This window comes from Anastrepha obliqua, chromosome 2 (genome assembly GCF_027943255.1).
Source record: "Anastrepha obliqua isolate idAnaObli1 chromosome 2, idAnaObli1_1.0, whole genome shotgun sequence".
NCBI classification, from domain to species: Eukaryota; Metazoa; Arthropoda; class Insecta; order Diptera; family Tephritidae; genus Anastrepha; species Anastrepha obliqua.
In genome coordinates, this window is record NC_072893.1 from 131,599,260 (window position 1) to 131,617,381 (window position 18,122).

At 34.4% G+C, this 18,122-nt stretch overlaps 1 protein-coding gene across 1 annotated transcript in view; it reads right to left on the reverse strand.

Annotated features, from left to right (window-relative positions):
* Positions 1–18,122, reverse strand: part of LOC129238434 (amyloid-beta-like protein) — a 63,992-nt gene that overhangs the window by 33,701 nt on the left and 12,169 nt on the right. The gene's annotated exons all lie outside the window — the stretch shown is intronic.

The window sequence follows — 18,122 nt, forward strand, 5'->3', positions numbered from 1 at the left end:
ATCGTTCATCTCTCTTATCTGTTTTTCTACACATCACTTACTTTTATTTCTTTATTTGGTTAGTTAAGGTTTCCACATTCTCATTTTTTTGCCGACCATTTCCCTCTATCTCTCCTTCCCTCGCGCTATTCTTTCTGATTAACTGACTGCTTAATCGCTTATTTCCCTCGTTGGTCGCTATCATCTGGCCGCTTTTCCAATTTGCTTCTCATGCAATCTACGCCAGGCAGCCGTATTTTTATCCCTTCCCCGACCTCATCGTTCCATTTAGTTTTTATTGTAGTTCCGCCTCATTGGGGCTCTATTTTCTCGACCACTTGCCTTTGCTGCCTCATTAACTCACCGCTCATTGCTGCCTTTTTCCTGACACTATTCATGCAACTTGCCAATCTCTCCGCTTTCTGCTTCAGCCATACGTTGCTTCATTATTTCAATATTTATTTTGCTTCTTCGTGAGTTTTCTTTTTGCTTCACTCACTTTAAATAAACTATATGGCTTCCAGGTACCTTCCGCACTTTGTTCTAAAATCTAACATTGCTGGTTCCACTAATTTTAGTAGAATTCTAAGGAAGTACGAACTAAGAGATGAGAAATAATATAATGAAATCTAGGCTGGAAACTGGGTCGCGAGCAGTATAAATTCAATTATTTTTGGATAAGCAGATTTTACTTGATTTTTCTTACGAACTTATTCTACATATAGAGTCCCTGTTTAAAGGAAAAAGTAAGCCGACTAAAACGCGTCATGCATAATTGCGAAAAGAAGTTCGTGTCTTGGCGTAGGTGCCAGATTATCGCCGTCTGAGTATAGCATATCAATTAATTGCATGGGACTGATCTTCGGAGTTCTAAGTGAAATGATACTGAGCACCGAACATCAACGCACTTACTAGAAGTCGAGTTGCACGGATGAGGCGGACAACCCGATTTCAAAAAGGCGGCTACTAAATAAATAAATAAAATAAATAAATACGGTCTCGAAAAAAACTACACGTTTAGCTGCAAATAGTAATGAAAGTTTTACTCTTAAGGCCCCACATTTGCTAAGAAATGGCAAGGAAAGAGTACTCAAGATCGATCTGGCAACTGCGTTCAACATCCATCGCCAAATATTTATTGGGTGTCATGTGGGAAATTCTACAGAGTTTCGGCAGTGAAAGGAGAGCTTTGCAAAATGATTACTTAGGGAAGTTGCGAAGCAGTCCAAAAATAATATTTAGCGTTGACAAAACGAAGGTAAAACTTCCCTCCCTCAGCCGAAAAGTATGGCCGTAATATTTAACTTAATAAAATTTTTTAAACATTCTATTGAGTCATAAGACTTTTTTCAGGTCAAAAGGGACAGTTACTAATAAGTTTGTATATCTTTCAATTGTGCCGCCAGTTGGGGAGAAAAGCAACTGGCTTGCGTTTTTAAGGCGATGCATTTTCCAATTAAAACACGCTGATTGTTTCAAACAGTTTTTATTTTATGTCAACAATAATCATGCATATATTTTGTAAATTATAGGGTGTGCAGTACTTTTTATAATTTTTTTACACTTTTTTTTCATTCCTTCCATGTTTTGTTTGATTTTTGGTTCAACTAAGCAAACAATTCATAACGGATTTACTTTTACACGCGTGTAAATACAATATTTGCCGAAAAACTAGCGCAAGCAGCGTAAACAAACGATTTTTCGATTGAAAACAGATTCAAACTGTTAAATATGCAATTCTTTATAGAATTAAATTTTTCATTACTGTCGCATTGACTGAGCATTTTTTATTATTTATTTTTCCGCTTGAGTGTACAATAATGTCAACATAAGTGGCCAGGGAGGGTTGGGTTCAGCAAATCAAATGTGAAATAAATAAAAAATAAATAAAAAACACCAAATACAATAAAAATCAATTCGAATAAAAACACTTAACAGCAGACACTCAGCGGCGTTGGTGCAGCATGAAACCATATGCATGTGCTTCTGTGTGTGTGCGTTATTCACTGTTTGTGCATTGGTATGCGTGTTGATGCAATCAGCTGCCTATCAACAGCAGCTCTGGTAGCAGGAGCTGTGACGATTTCAGCACTCCCCCAACCAATTCGCCATTGCACTGAAGCGCCAATGATATCTATCCGCTGGAGGAGTCCCAATGCGACCATGAGTTGGGACTTGAGTTTTTTCCGATGGTCATTGAATTGCTGCTGTCACACACAGTAGTGACATCTAGTGGCATTTTGTATGACTATTAATTGTTGATTTGCGCTGTAGTTGGCAGTGCAAAGGAAAAAATATTGTAAAATAATGCAAAATAAAATTAAATGGTATAAAATAAAAAATGTGTAAAATGTAGTGTTTTTGGAGATGGGTATGAGAAGAGTACTAGTCAATATAGAGGTGCGAAGTAACGAAATGACAGGCAGAAATAAATTGAAATAAAAACATTTTTGTTCGTGTACGAGTAGTTAAAATGTAATATAATCATATAAGTTCAGGAAATTTAAAATTAAAGAAATGCAGCGTAGAAAGATATTTATTTAATCCAGGCAAATTCTTGAAATATACAAAAACAAAGCATAATTTTAAGGGCAAACACAAATCGAACTTATTTATTTAAAAACAATTTTAAAATTAAATAAAGCATACTTTTAGGGACAAAACGCAACAGAATACCAAACGCAAATGTTAAAAAATAAATAAAAAATATTCAAAAATTAAAAAAAGCTTAATTTTAGGGACAAAAGCAAACTAGAGTACCACAAAAGATATTTAAGAACTATTAAATTAATTTATCAAGTCCACCATCAGCTGGCGGATGAAAAACAAAATTTAAATATCTAAAATCAATGAATTGATGAATTGAATCAAAGTTACGCTAATGTACCAAAATAGAAATTTCAGATATATAAAATTAAACAAAGATTCCTTTTCCTGCTACTCCAAAATATTTATAGCTATTTAAGACATCTCAAATTTAATAAAGCACAATTTTAGGCGCGAAAACCGTAAATTTATCTAAGAAGTCTAAAATAAAATAGGGTATCTTAGTTGTACAAAGCGAGCTTATGAAACCTGCGAAAATAGTTATTTAAGAAATCCAGTATTACAGAGGGAATAATTTTGGCGCTTTCAATGAACTAGCGAATCATGGTGTTTAAGATATAAAAAACTAAAGTAAATACAACCATAGACCTAAAACTCCCACTAGTGAGCCAAAACACGGGTTTAAGAGGTGGAAAATTAAACAAGACATGATTTTAGGCGGAAAAAGTGAGACGTTTTTTTTTAAAGTCATTGCTAACGTTAAAAATATCGCTGACACAGTTTTAGGCGCAAACTGTGAAGTTGTGAATTTTTTATCATGACACTGACAGCTGTCCACAAGCGATCTTTCAACAAAAGTTTAATTTGAAATGTTTGTTCGTTTGTTTGGATTTTTCCCAAATGGGAGAAAGAAGAGAATGTTGAGGGCGGTGCTTGGCATTTTCAGCAAAAATAAAATCAGAAGGGATCATATACATTGTTTAACTTCTTTTTTCTTTATTCGCTGGTGTTTTTCTGAAATGTAAAAATAGAGCATAAAGCAAAGCAGAAGCAAAAACAAAAGACGTAATGCACCGGAGAAGCAAAATAAAAAATTCTCACAAAAAAAAAAAACTTTCGAATGCCTTTTGTCTGACCTCAACTTGTCAATTTTGCTGATGAGAAAATTTCCATAGTTCATTAAACGCAAATTGACAGCAACAAAAACAAACAAATGGCAATTTGTTTTGGAGCTTTGTTGGTACTTCAATGGATCTGTTTCAACTCAAAAAATGAATGCATTTACAAATATGGTAAATAAAATATATTTACAGACAACCAGAACCTATAAAAAAGTGAAGTGCATAGAAAAATATTTGAGCATCATAACTATATAAAGCGTTGCATTTAATGCTGTGTGAGAATTAATCAAAGAATCATATATGAACAAAAAAAATGCCATCAAATCGGAGATTTACATTTATTTATTGTACAGTTAATACAAATAAGTTTTGCGGATTTGGTTAAAAGGCCAGAAGAATTTTTAAAATTTTGTAATGAAGCAGCACAGACTTTTCGAAGCTTTCTCGCACCAAACTCTTAAGTGGAAATGGTGTAGAAAATGGGAAAAATTAAGCGAGCCCAAACAAAAGCTTTAAAAATATTTCAAAGGTTTGTGGGCGTTTGTCACCAGAAATGTTTCATTTCATGCACCGATACCCCGGAAATTCTATAAAAATTATATTTTCTACAACAAATTCGCACAAAAGAAACTTTTCAGACATTTTTTTGGAAATCCTTTAAATTAATTTTCAGGGAAATGTTTGATAATTTTTTGAATATTTTTTTGTTGTTAATATTTAACAATTTAAAAAAATTCTAAATTTGAAAAATTATTATTATTTGATAACTTTTCTTTCTTACTTTTTAAACAATTTTCAAACGAAATTAGGATTTGAAAAATGGTAATGTTTGGATATTTGTTGTTTTAATTTATAGGTAATTTAAAGAAATTTGGATTTGAAAAATGGTAACTTTTGATAATTTTTTGTTAATTTTTAAGTTATTTTCAAACGAGCTTTCGCATTTGAAAACTGGTAATTTTTTAATATTTTTCCCGATAATTTTTAATCAGTTTTCATACAAATTTTCAGATTTGAAAATACTTTTAGATTTTAAATTTTTAAGCAATTAAAAAAAATGTTGAATAATTTGAAAAATGGTAACTTTTTATGTTTTTCGTTAATTTTTAAGGAATTTTCCAAAACAAAAAAAATGTGGGATTTGAAAAAATGGTAACTTTTTGATATTTTTTGAAAAAATGGTAACTTTTTATGTTTTTCGTTAATTTTTAAGGAATTTTCCAAAACAAAAAAAAAATGTGGGATTTGAAAAAATGGTAACTTTTTGATATTTTTTTCATTAATTTTCAAACAAGTTCTTTCATTTGCACACTGGTCATGTTATTTTGTTATTGCTTGAGCAATTTTCAACAAAAATTTTCGACTTGAAAAATTATATGTATGCTATCTGCCCTGTACACTTTCCATTTACATACTTACCTCCCTCTTATCAACTACAAGACCATAACTAGTTTTCAATTAATTTTACTTGCTTCTCATTTTTATTTCGCTTTTTTCTCTACAATTTTATTCAATACAAATCGCTTTTTATTACTTTACAATTTTATTACAACATGCATATCCACACATACATATACACACACACACGCACGCATGCCTGCACCAATCCACACACGCGTAGGAAATTCATATTTGTTGCATTTGCTTATGTTGTTCATTTCAATTCTGCTGGATGGCAATATAGTTATTATTACCTTTTCATTACTGTTGTTTTTAATGGTTTATTTTCACTTATTTGTGAGTTATAATGAGTAAAAAATGTCAAAGGAAATTGCTTTGCAAATGCGTGAGAGCTGTGTATGTATGCATATGTACGTGGTTGGGGGTGTTGAGGAGGAAAATCCAGCAGACGTGAGTGTATGCGGAGCAGGGATGCCAAATAAATCCAAATATATTTATAATGTTTTGAATAAACGCTCACGAAGAAAATCAAGCTCTTCAATCAGAATCCATGAAGCAGAGTTTGGTGGGTGCTGCGTTAATGCAGAAGTACAAAATCAGGATAGAAGCGCACCAACATTCCTCATTTAGCAGTATTAGGAGCTGATAGACAATGCTCGATCAATCAGCAACCATCAACTGCTCTGGCTGATCTGATACCTCTTAGTTGGCTTAATTAATTTAGGGCTCAAAGCCAGTATAGAAAGTCACCTAAGAAATTAAATAAAACAAAATAAAATAAAATAAAATAAAGTTAAACGAAATCAACCAATTAAAAAAACTAAAGCAAGTGAAATGAATTTAAAAAAGTATGTATTACGACTGTTTGAGGAGGAGCTGGTTTGCACCACCTGTGTACGCAATAAGCTTCGAAATAAAAAAAGAAAAGCGCTAACGAATTCTCCACAACTTTATTACTTGGCGATCGCGTTAGAAGTGACCTTCTAATTTGTCGCAATATAATTTTATGCTATGCTTAGGTATGTTGGTACATACTCATGTATATGTACAATATATAAAAAGAAGTAAAAGGAAATACGAAGAATTTTGGTACATTACAGTTGCAGTTATGATCACGCCATTTAGTGATGCAAATAATTAAAAATACCAATTAGTGATGCAAATACCGAAGATGCCAACAAGTGCTGCTGCGAATACCGAAGATGCCGATTAGTGCTGCTGCGAACAACGACTAATCGACAAATGCTGTAATGTTGTGGCTATGACGTTATGGCTGCGGTACCACTAATTGCAGCTTAGCACAAGTTTGCCACTATTTTGTAGTTAAAAAAAAATTATCAACGAATTCAGGAAACAATTCAGGATAGACTACGACAGAAATTTTCCTGCAACGCGGCAATCCATTAAGCAACCATACAAATGCATGTGGTAGTATAAGAATGAGAAAAATACACAAATCCAATCACAAACACATAGCGTTATTGCTAGTGGAAGTGATGGCTACGCTGTATTGGTGTTTTTGTACTAATTAATCATAAAATTTTTTCCATTGATATTTATGAAATTTTCAATACCTTTATGACTATATTTTTCATATATTTATAGTATATTTTATAATTTATTTTTTTATGAACGTGTTTTTACACACTTCGGAAGTCTCCACATTAATGAAGGCTCCCTTCAATACGCTCCATCTACTTCACTCGCTGTGAAAATGCTTGGAAAAGGAAATTGAATTTCTTGCAGCGCACTCATCCGTTCACCTTGAGCTGCATATATGCATGAGTGTGTATCTACATACACACACACATATGCAATTTATCAATAGTGCGCTTGTATATGGTTAACACGAAATTTGTATTATAGTGCGCGCACTTTAAAAGTAGGTATGCTTTTGAAGCGGAAGTCATAAATATAAGGGCGTGCAGCGCCTTTGCTGGGTTGAGCTTTGCCTTTGTCGACATGCCACTCCTTGTAATCAATTTTAAAATACACGAAATATCTATTTTTACTTTCTTGCCGTGAAACTCCCTTCGTTGCTCACTTGTAATTGGAATTTCGCGCTGCGCTACATTTCATTTAACTCCTGCCCTCTGTATATTATTCCCATTCTCAAAATCCTCTCAGCACCATCTATTGACGAGTATAAGACAACGTAGTTGTGTAGTAAATATTTGCCGTTCGCTTGGATGGTCGCCTGCCTGCCGATATCTGTTGACAGTTTTACGATTTTACGACACCATTTTGGCACACCGGAAGTTGTGTGTTTTAAGCCAAAAGCGGCTTCCTGTGTCAGCTATTTTCGTTTACCTGTTAACTTTACTTTTGTGGGTTTGCTCACTTTTCTTGTTGCGCCATTTGTCGATGTGACCCTGCTTTTTAGGTGGAGCTGAAATATGGGTCACTTGGTCGCAAATATCGTTCTTTGCTTTATTTATAGTCAGCATACGAGTGTGTATGTATAGGTTACGGTGTGTGGCAGTTATAAAATATTTTGATAGATTTTGTTTGATTCAGCGGGAGTGGCACTTCACTTAAGTACTACATTTTCCATGATTTGTTCTATTTTCCTCTGTAGCAAAACTTAGAAGTAGAGAAGAATAAATATTAAAAATAATATAAAAATAAAAATAGAGGAACAAAGCAGACCACCGCGTCTCCATACCATAGTTTTTAACATCCCCAAGTTTAATATCGCCAGCGCAGCAGTTCCAGACAGCGTTATTCTCGATATCTTAGCAAACATTTCGAAATGAGCAGCAAGTGCCAGTAGAAGTAATTTTTCTCAATATCTGACACTATGCACTTAAGGATTGGCTACATTTACATGTTTAAATTTTTTGCTCAGGTTAAATCGCGAGTCAGCAAAAATCACTTTACCGACTTTCAACATTCTACAAGTCGCATAGAAATGAGCTCCAAGTGGGTGAGGGAAATATTTTTCTTCAGTACCTCACATTTTGCCTTTGAATAATGGCGGTGATTTCATACTAGCATTTCTGGCGTTTCAGTGCTTAAATTTTTAGCACCAACTAACAGGCCAATTCAGCAAAAATCACTTCACTGTCGACTTATTGAGGTGCTACTAAACGCGCAGAAATGAGCTGCAATTGGCGAAGGAAATCTTTTTTCTTTATATTTTTAACCAGAGTTTCACTACTGTCTCTAAAGCCTCAATATATGTAATAGAATTCACTCGGGTAAAGAAGTGTGATTAAACTTTTGGTCAGACGAAAATTCATGATCTGAGGCCCTTCAGGGTATTTAATTTTGTTTAGAAAGCTCATTTGCTATTTTTGTGTGTGCTCCGACATAAACTGTCTTCTGCGCCTAACGTAGGATTCATACGAGATATCCATGCACAGCTCGACGGATAAGATCCTCAGAAACATTAAGCTCCCTCACAAGAGCCTTTATTGATTTTAAAGTCAATGATCGCTTGCAGATTTTACTCTTTAGATTGGACAGCCTCAGAAGCTTCCTCGAGTCCTTTGTGTTTTGCAATAGATTTTGCAGCCATTCTGTAGATTCCTCCTGATGCTTTTAATTAACGCGAACCTGATGAACGAATGAACGGGTGTTTTTGAGAAAATTAAAGATTTCTAAATTGGTGCGATTTGCCCACCTCCAAACAAAATATACTTAAGATGACTTAATCGGTAACGAATTTATTAAAAAATGGTTTCTGCTGAAATGCCTGTATTAAACTTGTTTAAAAAAATGTTTTCTTCTGTCAGAAAATAGAAAAAAACAAAAGATTAAAAGAAAAATGCATACTTTTACAACCGAACAGCTAATAGGGCTTATAGATAACAAGTGGGGTTAAGCTCAAAATTTATGTATCACCCAACGGGCTACATAAATTTTACGCACTCTTTTGTTCAGAAAATTTAGTTTGAGCTAATGCGCACTTTTTATGCATCTCAATGACAGCGGCACACATGAAAGTATATATATATTTTTTAACTTAACTGCGATTGCCTGATATAAGGCTACATTTCCTTGCAAATTCAATCTGATTGGCCGGTTGGACAACGAAAAATCTCTTTCCTCCTTTTTGGTTATTCTACTGAATTTTGACATGCCTGAAAATGGCTTTTTAATGCGGCCATGACAAGGAAATTCCTGTTTCTAGGGTTGACACGATTTCTCCTTCTGTTTGTGGTAACGGAAATCCAAGCTGCCTGTTGCTGCAAATATAATATATTATATATAAACGGCAATGAAAACGCAAAAAAAACAAAAAACCTCCATATGACTGTTTAAGCAACTTTAAAAGAGAATGCGCTGCAAATGTTTCAAAAGCCAACTGATCAGCAGCAGCGGTACATGTGTGAGCGTGTATGTACAAGTATTGGTGCATGAATGCCACGAGGCCTAGAACCGTGTAGCAAATGTAAGACATCATTATACAGAGCGCCTTGGTGGCATATCCGGTGACACAGGCAAAAGCAAATAAAAACACTCGCTTGCATGCTCATATGTGCGTATGTGCATATGTGCATTAAGCAGGCATGTACGTATGCCTGTGTTTACGCACACTCATGCATGTTATAAGGCCAAGTCAATAGTTAGACTGCTGAAGCGCAACATTTGCACTCAGCATCGCCGTTGGGCAACATCATTATCCAGCAATTTTCAGACATCTCTCTTTGTGTGTACGGTGTGTTTTGTTCGGGGGCAAGTTGGGGTAGAAAGGCAGGGGACGAAGGATACCTGCATATATGTTTACATGTGCAAGTGGTAGAAAAAGGTGGTGTGTTTGTGCAGTTGCCTTTTTTCAGAATTACTTTTTATAAAGGAACGTTTCTTTTTTTTTTATCTAAAGCAGGAACTAATAAAGTAATCTAATAAAACTCTTGAGCTCCACTCTTTCGAAGAAATTTAGAATATGACACACAACAGACTTTTAATTAAACAGGTTTTTGAAAGTGTGCAAAGAGTTGAATGTGAGAGGCGCCTAGTGATAATCATTTTAATAAATGAATTGTGCAAAATTGATTTTAACAAATACTCAAAATTAAATGAAAGAAAAGTAACTTTTTAAGTTGCGCTCCCATTAAGTAGTTCGTCCTTTCTTTTGTGTTTTAAAGTCTGCAATAAAAACGATGCGACTAATTGCTTTACTGATTTACCTTTACAGGTAATAATTGCGATTTTTATTTCTTTGTTTGCCACTCTCGAGCTTTATCGCATGCTCCGCCTTGTTTTCAGCTTGCTGCCTCACATCCTGCCTTTCGAATTTCCTCAAATTATTTCTTATGTCCAATGGCACTTCCTTCCTTGTAGCGGCCTACATTCACCCACTCATTCATTCATTCTTTCATTCAGCCATTCAGCCATTCATTGCATCCTCATTGACTGACTTGCCATTTTCTTCCTTCAATATTTCCTTCCTGCCTTGCATTTTGCTGTAATAAAGGTCAATTTGGCGTTTGATAAAATATTTATGTGGAGAAAGCAGAAAAATAAAATGGCAAAATTAAATAAAAAATAAACAGCAGCAAATGAAAACAAAAGTTGAAAAATATATATTTGTATAAGTATGTAAAAGCAAAAGGAGAATAAACGAAATCGCTGTAATACTTGAGCACGTCCTACGCCACCCGTCAAAGTGCTTGACATTGAAATGTACGCACACAAACATACATGCACACATATTTGCTTATTTATATACACAAATGTAAATATAGTATAATATATATATCTGTATGTATGTGCATTTATATAATATTTACAGTGTCTGCTCAACGGCTTAGGAAAGGTAAAAGTTTCTTATAAAATTCACCACTTTGAGCAGACCTTTGGCTTTGAAGAGTAAACTAAGCCGTAGGGTACGATTGCTTAAAAATAATTTACAGTCCCTTTTATATAAAAATAGTGAAGAACTTACACAATTTATTTTTTAATGGCCGCTTTTGATGACGAATGCCGCCGTGAGAGTGTTTGCGAATATCATGGAGAGCGGTCTCGGGGTAAAGGAACAGAATTGTCATTGTTTCAGTGGCTTTACCTTTAGTGACTATTTTGAGCCGTGAAAGAACTGGAGTTGTGACAGACCTGTATCAGTAGATTTCATTGAGCGAACAGGCGCTCATTCCCATGTACCAAATGACGGAACTGAAAAATAGTCTGGTACCGCATTAAAATTGTTCGCAACAGCCTCCACGCTAAGTATATATTACATATTCTTGCAGGATGGTGCGACTTTTCATTTAGCCAGAGTATGCACTAACCGCTTCAATGTGCTTTATTCGAAGGGGCTGTCGTGGCATGGGCAGGTGCAGGTCTTAAGTCCTATGAAAATTATATTATTATCTTGGAAATTAAGAATATAAAAAATAAATAAAGGATATATAAAAACTACGAAATAATGCTAAAAATTTTAAGCAAGAAAATATTAAAGAAAAAAAATTAAGAAAAATTTGTTAAAAATTATCAACTCTCTTCGTTGCTTCAATGCTATTCTTTTAGAAACAAAAAAACTTCCTCACCAAAATTTACAAAGAAAACGTACTGAAAGGTTATAGCCTTTGGTAAAAATATTCCCCGAAAATTACTGAAAATTGTAAGAAAATAACGACAAAATATCAAAAATAAAATGATCAAACAAAATGTGGAAAAATTTGTAAAAATCAAGAATTACTACAAGTTATTAAACAATTAGAAAATGAGGGTAATGTTTTTTAATGGGTGCGAGTCCCACATATCAGTGGAGTAACGGCACCTTTGAGATGCATAAGACACTTTTGTAACTCCTCGATGAAAAAAACAGGTATTCGACTTACTTCGCCCCGATACTTCTGCTTTTATTCAAAGCCGAGTGTAATAGTCGAGTTTGTAGTATTCTCGAATCTTTCGCATTAGTTGTACAGATACTGTAGATTTGCACATGTATGCATGTGTGGTGCATATATGTGTATTTAAGGTATGTAAATTTTTGTGTATGTATGCATTTTAAAGTAAATAAGCTGCTTGCTGCTCTCGGTGTGTGGGTGCATTTAAAAATAATTTCTTCATTTTGGTGACCACGTACGTCACAAAGCTTAAGGGACCCAAAAATACACACACACTCACATATGCAAGCGGTGCCATTTGATCCATACAGCGGCGCCGGTGGTAAGTAGGAACTATGCACCTGACATTCAACTGCCACCGACACGCCGTTTGAGTAGCGCGAGTATAACTTTTGAATTGCTTTGCTTGCCAGCGGCCAGTAGCCATTCGCGCTCACACACACACATATACGAACACTTGCGTAGCGTGGAATTTTCTCGTGCTTAAAAAGTACAACCCCGTACACACACACACACATCATAACACTGAACTTCGCTAAGCAAACACCCGCCCAAGTACATCGAGCGCACTGACATTGAACTCCGTTATATTTACACCTACTTATTTACTTTTGTTTACAAGTTACGTTTTCCGCTCTCTTTATTTGCATTAAAATAAAATATTTGCATGAATAATTTTTGCGTGTTTTTAGTTTTGATTTTGCGCCTTGAAATTATTTACAATGCATTAAATTTTATTTTATATATTTGTTTAATGTAATTTTATATAAAAGTGAAGCTTTTGCTTTGAAAAAGTTTGTTGCATGTTGAGAAAAGTGGGAGATTGTGCCCTGCAAAGTTTATGCGCTACAAAATGCTAATGCAATGCCTTGAAGTAGACCGATTTTTATGAAGTAAGGTACTATTTTTTCTAAATGATTTTTAATTATAAATTTGTATGCCCGAGTACCGCAATGCACAGGGTTTTATAACTTTGCTCACTAACTTTGTTCTTTGGCAAAGGCTAATGAAATCGAGCTTTGTATACGAGTAGGCTTACGAGGTGCGGCTGATAACACTATGGAACAATTTTAGGGTTGTTGCTTAGTGCTAATTGGAAGCGGTAGTATCCAACCATGCATGATTCATCTCCTCTTTCTCACCTTTTTGCAGTGGGTGCAGTTTAAATTTTTTTTGGTCAAAAATGCCGTTGGTTTATTTGAAATATTATGCATAAATCGCGTTAAAATGCTACTACTATTTTCAGCAACTTTGGGCAATGTTTGGCAGAATATTTTAACCTCGTGGGTCTTTTTGACATTATTTCTGAGAAGCTTACATGAAAGTTGACTAAAAATGGCAGTTACCGGGTTGAAATGTTTCATAGACATTTTAAGCGGCACATTTTATTAGGGGTCCCCGCAAAGCAGAAAGTTCTACGGCACAATGTAAGTGCCGAAACAGCTTTAAAATTGAACATAAATTTAATTATCAGCAAAGTAGACGTAGAATGAAAAGTATAAAATAGTACATAAAGGCTTTGCAGGTTCATATACAAAGAGAACTAATTTATTCGGCTATTTCAACAACGAACATCTAACATAAATAACGACCATCTCAGCTTTGAGCGTAAAATTCTATGAATAATATTTTTTACAAAAGGGGAAACTGATGGATCTTAGAGAATAAGATACAATGATGAGATCGAACAGCTGATATTAGATCAATACATTGTGCGTGGCGCTAAAGCTCAGCGGCTGAGATGGTTTGGATACCTACTCAGGAAGGGCGACAGCAGGATTACGAAAATGACTTTCAGCTCTCTTATTATGAGCAGTAGAAAGCGGGGAAGACCCCAAGAAGATGAGCAGACGAAGTTAATACAGATGTACGCCTTAAAAATAATAGGAGGAGCAACGCAATGAACCGAGTCGTATGAAGCGCGATTGTGAAAGAAGCACTGGCTCAACTCGAGCTGTAATTACTATGATGATGATGATGATTTCACTTCATGATAATTTGCGATTCACGATGAAGACGATCGCCACCCAGATCGCTCAATGAAAGCAGTGACCCAAAAAAATGTTCAAAAATGCGAAAAATTTGTACTGGCCAGCCGAAAAATGAAACTGAGCCGAGCAGGAATTCCAGATCAGCAAAGAATGATCCACACATTTTCAGCGGTTAAAGACAGGCTGTGATAAGTGTACTTCACTTTGGGGAAGAAACTATTTTTTTAACTAATTTTTTTTTCATTCTCTATTATTCATTAATGGGACAGATACCTGTAAAATTTCGAACACAACATTTTTTTCACAAAATGTTAATATAATCCTTTAAGAATATGTCAAAAAATTTTTAGAACGTAAATTTAAGTATTTCTTATATTATAGATCGTCAACCGTAACGACTCTATTATTTGCGTTGGAGTGCTGGAAGAGGGATAATTACGTTGCCGACTTTAGACGCTTTTTTCTCAAAACTATACTTTTCGAACGAAAAATTGCGTACACGATAACACGAAAAGTTATTGACCGATCTCCCTGAAATTTTGCACACATCTTTTTTATGATTTTAGATTAGGTTAGGTTGGTATGGTTGCCCAAGGAATTAGCACACTTGGGCGAGGAAAAACGATTTCGTCCTTTGTGGTACCATTATGAAGGAGATGAGGTGAAAGAGGAAGACCGATGGGATGCAGGAAGAGGGCGGGGAGAGGGGGTGCTGGGATGGTTAGGAGGGTGGGTTTAGAGTGGCTTAGAGTTTTATGATATTACTTTCTATGTGAATTTACAATTCGAAAATTTTTCGAAAAAATAATTTTTTCGAAGCAAAAATAGTAGGAAAATTCGCCCTAAAATTAATTTTTTTTTTTGTTCTGAAGCATTTTATTCCGCGAAACTTTTTTTTCCATTTTTATTTAATTCATATAGAAATTATGACATTAATAAACAAAAAAATTTGTGGATTTTTGTATTCAGGTCACTGCCGCCGATGCTACAATGCCCACCGATTAAGAAGCCCCGCTGCGTCCTTCCTGGAAGAATAGAGTGTACATCCGCCATTTTAAATGATTAAAATAAAACAATTTATATTATTTTAATGTATAAATAAACTGTATGCCTATTTCGAAAAAAATATATTGACTTCTTCATTTTACATAATTTTAATGAAAATGAGAGAAAATATGGCCGTTTACAGGTCTCTGTCCCTTAAATAATACGAACTTATCAGCCGCCTCTCGTAAGTGTACTAAAATGATCAGAATTTTTCTCCAACAACAATTACGTGGGATTTTGAACAACTAAATGTATTTTTAAACTTTAGTTAAGTAAAAAGAACCGTTAGAGACCAGTAAAAATAGGCTATAAAGCATTGGTCGGGTATATAAGGGCAATAATTCGTTTCGATCGATTGAGAAAAATTCTTTTAAAGGACTACAATTGAATTGAATAGACGCTTGTAAAATGCAATTGCGCCAGCCTTTTGCTACGAGAAATCACTTCTGTACCACTTACTGCTTTTATACATTTTTTTTTGTTTTATTCGAAGAAAGGGTTTTTTTTAAGTAGATATTTGGTTCAAAGAATTTTTGTACAAAAATGAAATAAACCTTTTCGGTTATCTTTTTAATAAGCTAAAAAAACAGAAGAAAAGAAAAAAGCAATCTGATATTTGGATTCAATTGCATGGAAGTACATTTAAGAGTGAATCTGCATGCCTTTTGTAATGCATTGATAAACTAAATTCCCCCATTTGAAATGCGATTAATAGCATTAATTTTTCATTTCAGTTCACTTCACTTGAAATTCCATATTCGTACTCCTTTAGCACACAATTAATTAATCATTTATGCAACTGACTTGCAGTGCCTCAATAAATCAAGATTATGCTTCCGAGATTATTTTTATACACTCATTCAATTATCGCTGAATCGTTCCATATTTACATTGCCATAATAACATAAGCACACCTACAGATATAACTACACACATATACATATATGCATATATTATATGTATGCGCAGCAGTGGTCGAACAACAGTGAGTATGTGTTCGTGTGTGTATTTGTAGCGAGTGCTGCGTCTATTAACCATGTACGAGTTCTATGAGCTGAAAGTCGCAGTTGTGCTAAATTTATGCACAGCAGGTCTACAAATTAATAACAATAACAACAATCACAATGAATAAGGAAAATCTAAATATTTATGTGTAGTTATCGCTAATCTGTGCTTATGATTTAGACATATTTATAACCCATTAACCGCACATTGCGGGAGAAAACTAATTTCGTATTTGTGAAGGTTTTAGTAAGTGATTTTGAATATGCGAAAAGGGTTTGGAAATCGATTTATGAAAGAATGTCTGCATGTACATATAAGTAACTTCTTCTATCAGATGAGCTCTGAAAGGCTGACAGTTTACGCCTATCCAAATAATGGCTAAAACTATTTGGCCAATGCAGTTGGGATAATGCAAACTTAGTACAAAATCTTGCACTCTTCCTATTTGATTCTAATGAGCAAGGGTTCCATACAACAACAACAACAATATATCCAACCATTTCTTACGAATAAACCCAAAGCCAATTGAAAGTGCAATATGGTCCACATGCTCCACAAAAATTAGTTTCGATTCGAAAATCACACCCAAGTCCTTTACTTTAGTATTTTTTTTTCAGTATCTTGACCCACCACAAAATTTTGGAGCATTTAGATGTAAGTTATTCACTGTGCACTACGTAAGAAAATTTTCTAGTTTTATTTTGGGATTACCGCAGTCAGTCACGTTACGGATTCTCAAAAACAACTTCACATCCGCGAACATTAAATATTCCGTTTTAAGAAAAATCATTAAATCATTCATAAAAATGAAAAATAACAGTGACTGCCATGCATCACCTGAGGTATGCCAGACCACGCGTTTACACATCCATTCAAATCTGCACTGCATGCGTCTGTTATGCCGACTACTCTGCAGAAAAATAAGACTTTATAAGCGAGTCTAAGTATCGTTGGTTGATCCGATGGCTGGCGGACTTTATATCGGTACATAATATCTCTTGGATCACACATTGTCCCTGTTTCTATGAAAGCTATTATCTTACCTTACACATATCTTACTTATGAATACAAGAAGTTTGTTGTGACATTAAATTTGCAACATATGTAAAAATAAAACCATGATTTTTTTGTATTTCTTCGTAAGTAAGGGTTAAATGTGAAGGCAATTTGTATGCAAGCGTGGCTCGATTGGATTATGACGAGAATGAGGATGGACATTGAAGCTTACAGATAAATATACAAAAACCATTTACGCAAGTGGATGTGTGTACATTTGTACATACATATGTATGTATACACATTAGGGTGCCTCACGAAAAATACTTGCTGGTTTTCTACAGGATTTAAAAAATTTACTATATTTAAGGCTTCCGCCAAAATATAATGAAAAATATTTAGATTTACGGAAGCTGGATCGATCTAAAGATACCTGATCAATCGAGTTTTGTATAAATTAAATTAGTTTTTAAAAATATTTCTTTCAAAACGTCACCTCAGGTGGTGAATAAAGGTCTACATATAATTCTTTAAAATATTAGGCACGGAATTCAAATTATGAGACTTTGGAAATGCCTTCAAATTGGTCCAATTCACGAAAGTCTAATATTCTTCTATTTAGGCGGAAGTGTTAATATATAATAAATTTTGTAATTTCGATGGGTACCGCCTTGTTTGTTTTTGTTTGTTTGTATGGGTGGTGATGCACCTTAATATCCATACATACATACATATGGGTGTATGCACTTCAAAAAGGCTTTCATGTACACAATGAATTTTCATTCATAGAAATGATCAGCATGCGACCGACAGACCATCAGAACATCAATGGTCAGAAAAATAAAAGTACTATACAACAATTTTATTAAACTTACACCTACGTACATACGTACATATGTATGTACGCTCATATATGCACATAAAATAGAAAAAGTAGCAAAAACAGAATAAAATGATTCAGGAAAATAACAACAAATATCAACGAAAACTGATTGCAAAATTTTCTAGAAAAAAATCGAAAATAGATACACGAAAAATAGTGTAAAAAAATTGAAATTCCATATTTACAAATGAAATTGCGCCGTCAGTTAATCGGAACGATAACCTCTGACCCGCGCTGTGTGTGTGCGGGCGTTTGTGTGTAGAATGAGCGCTCGATTCGATTGCCAAGCAAAAGTGGAATAATAAATATATACAAACCAATATAAATACAAAACAGAGAGACGACAAAATCAAAA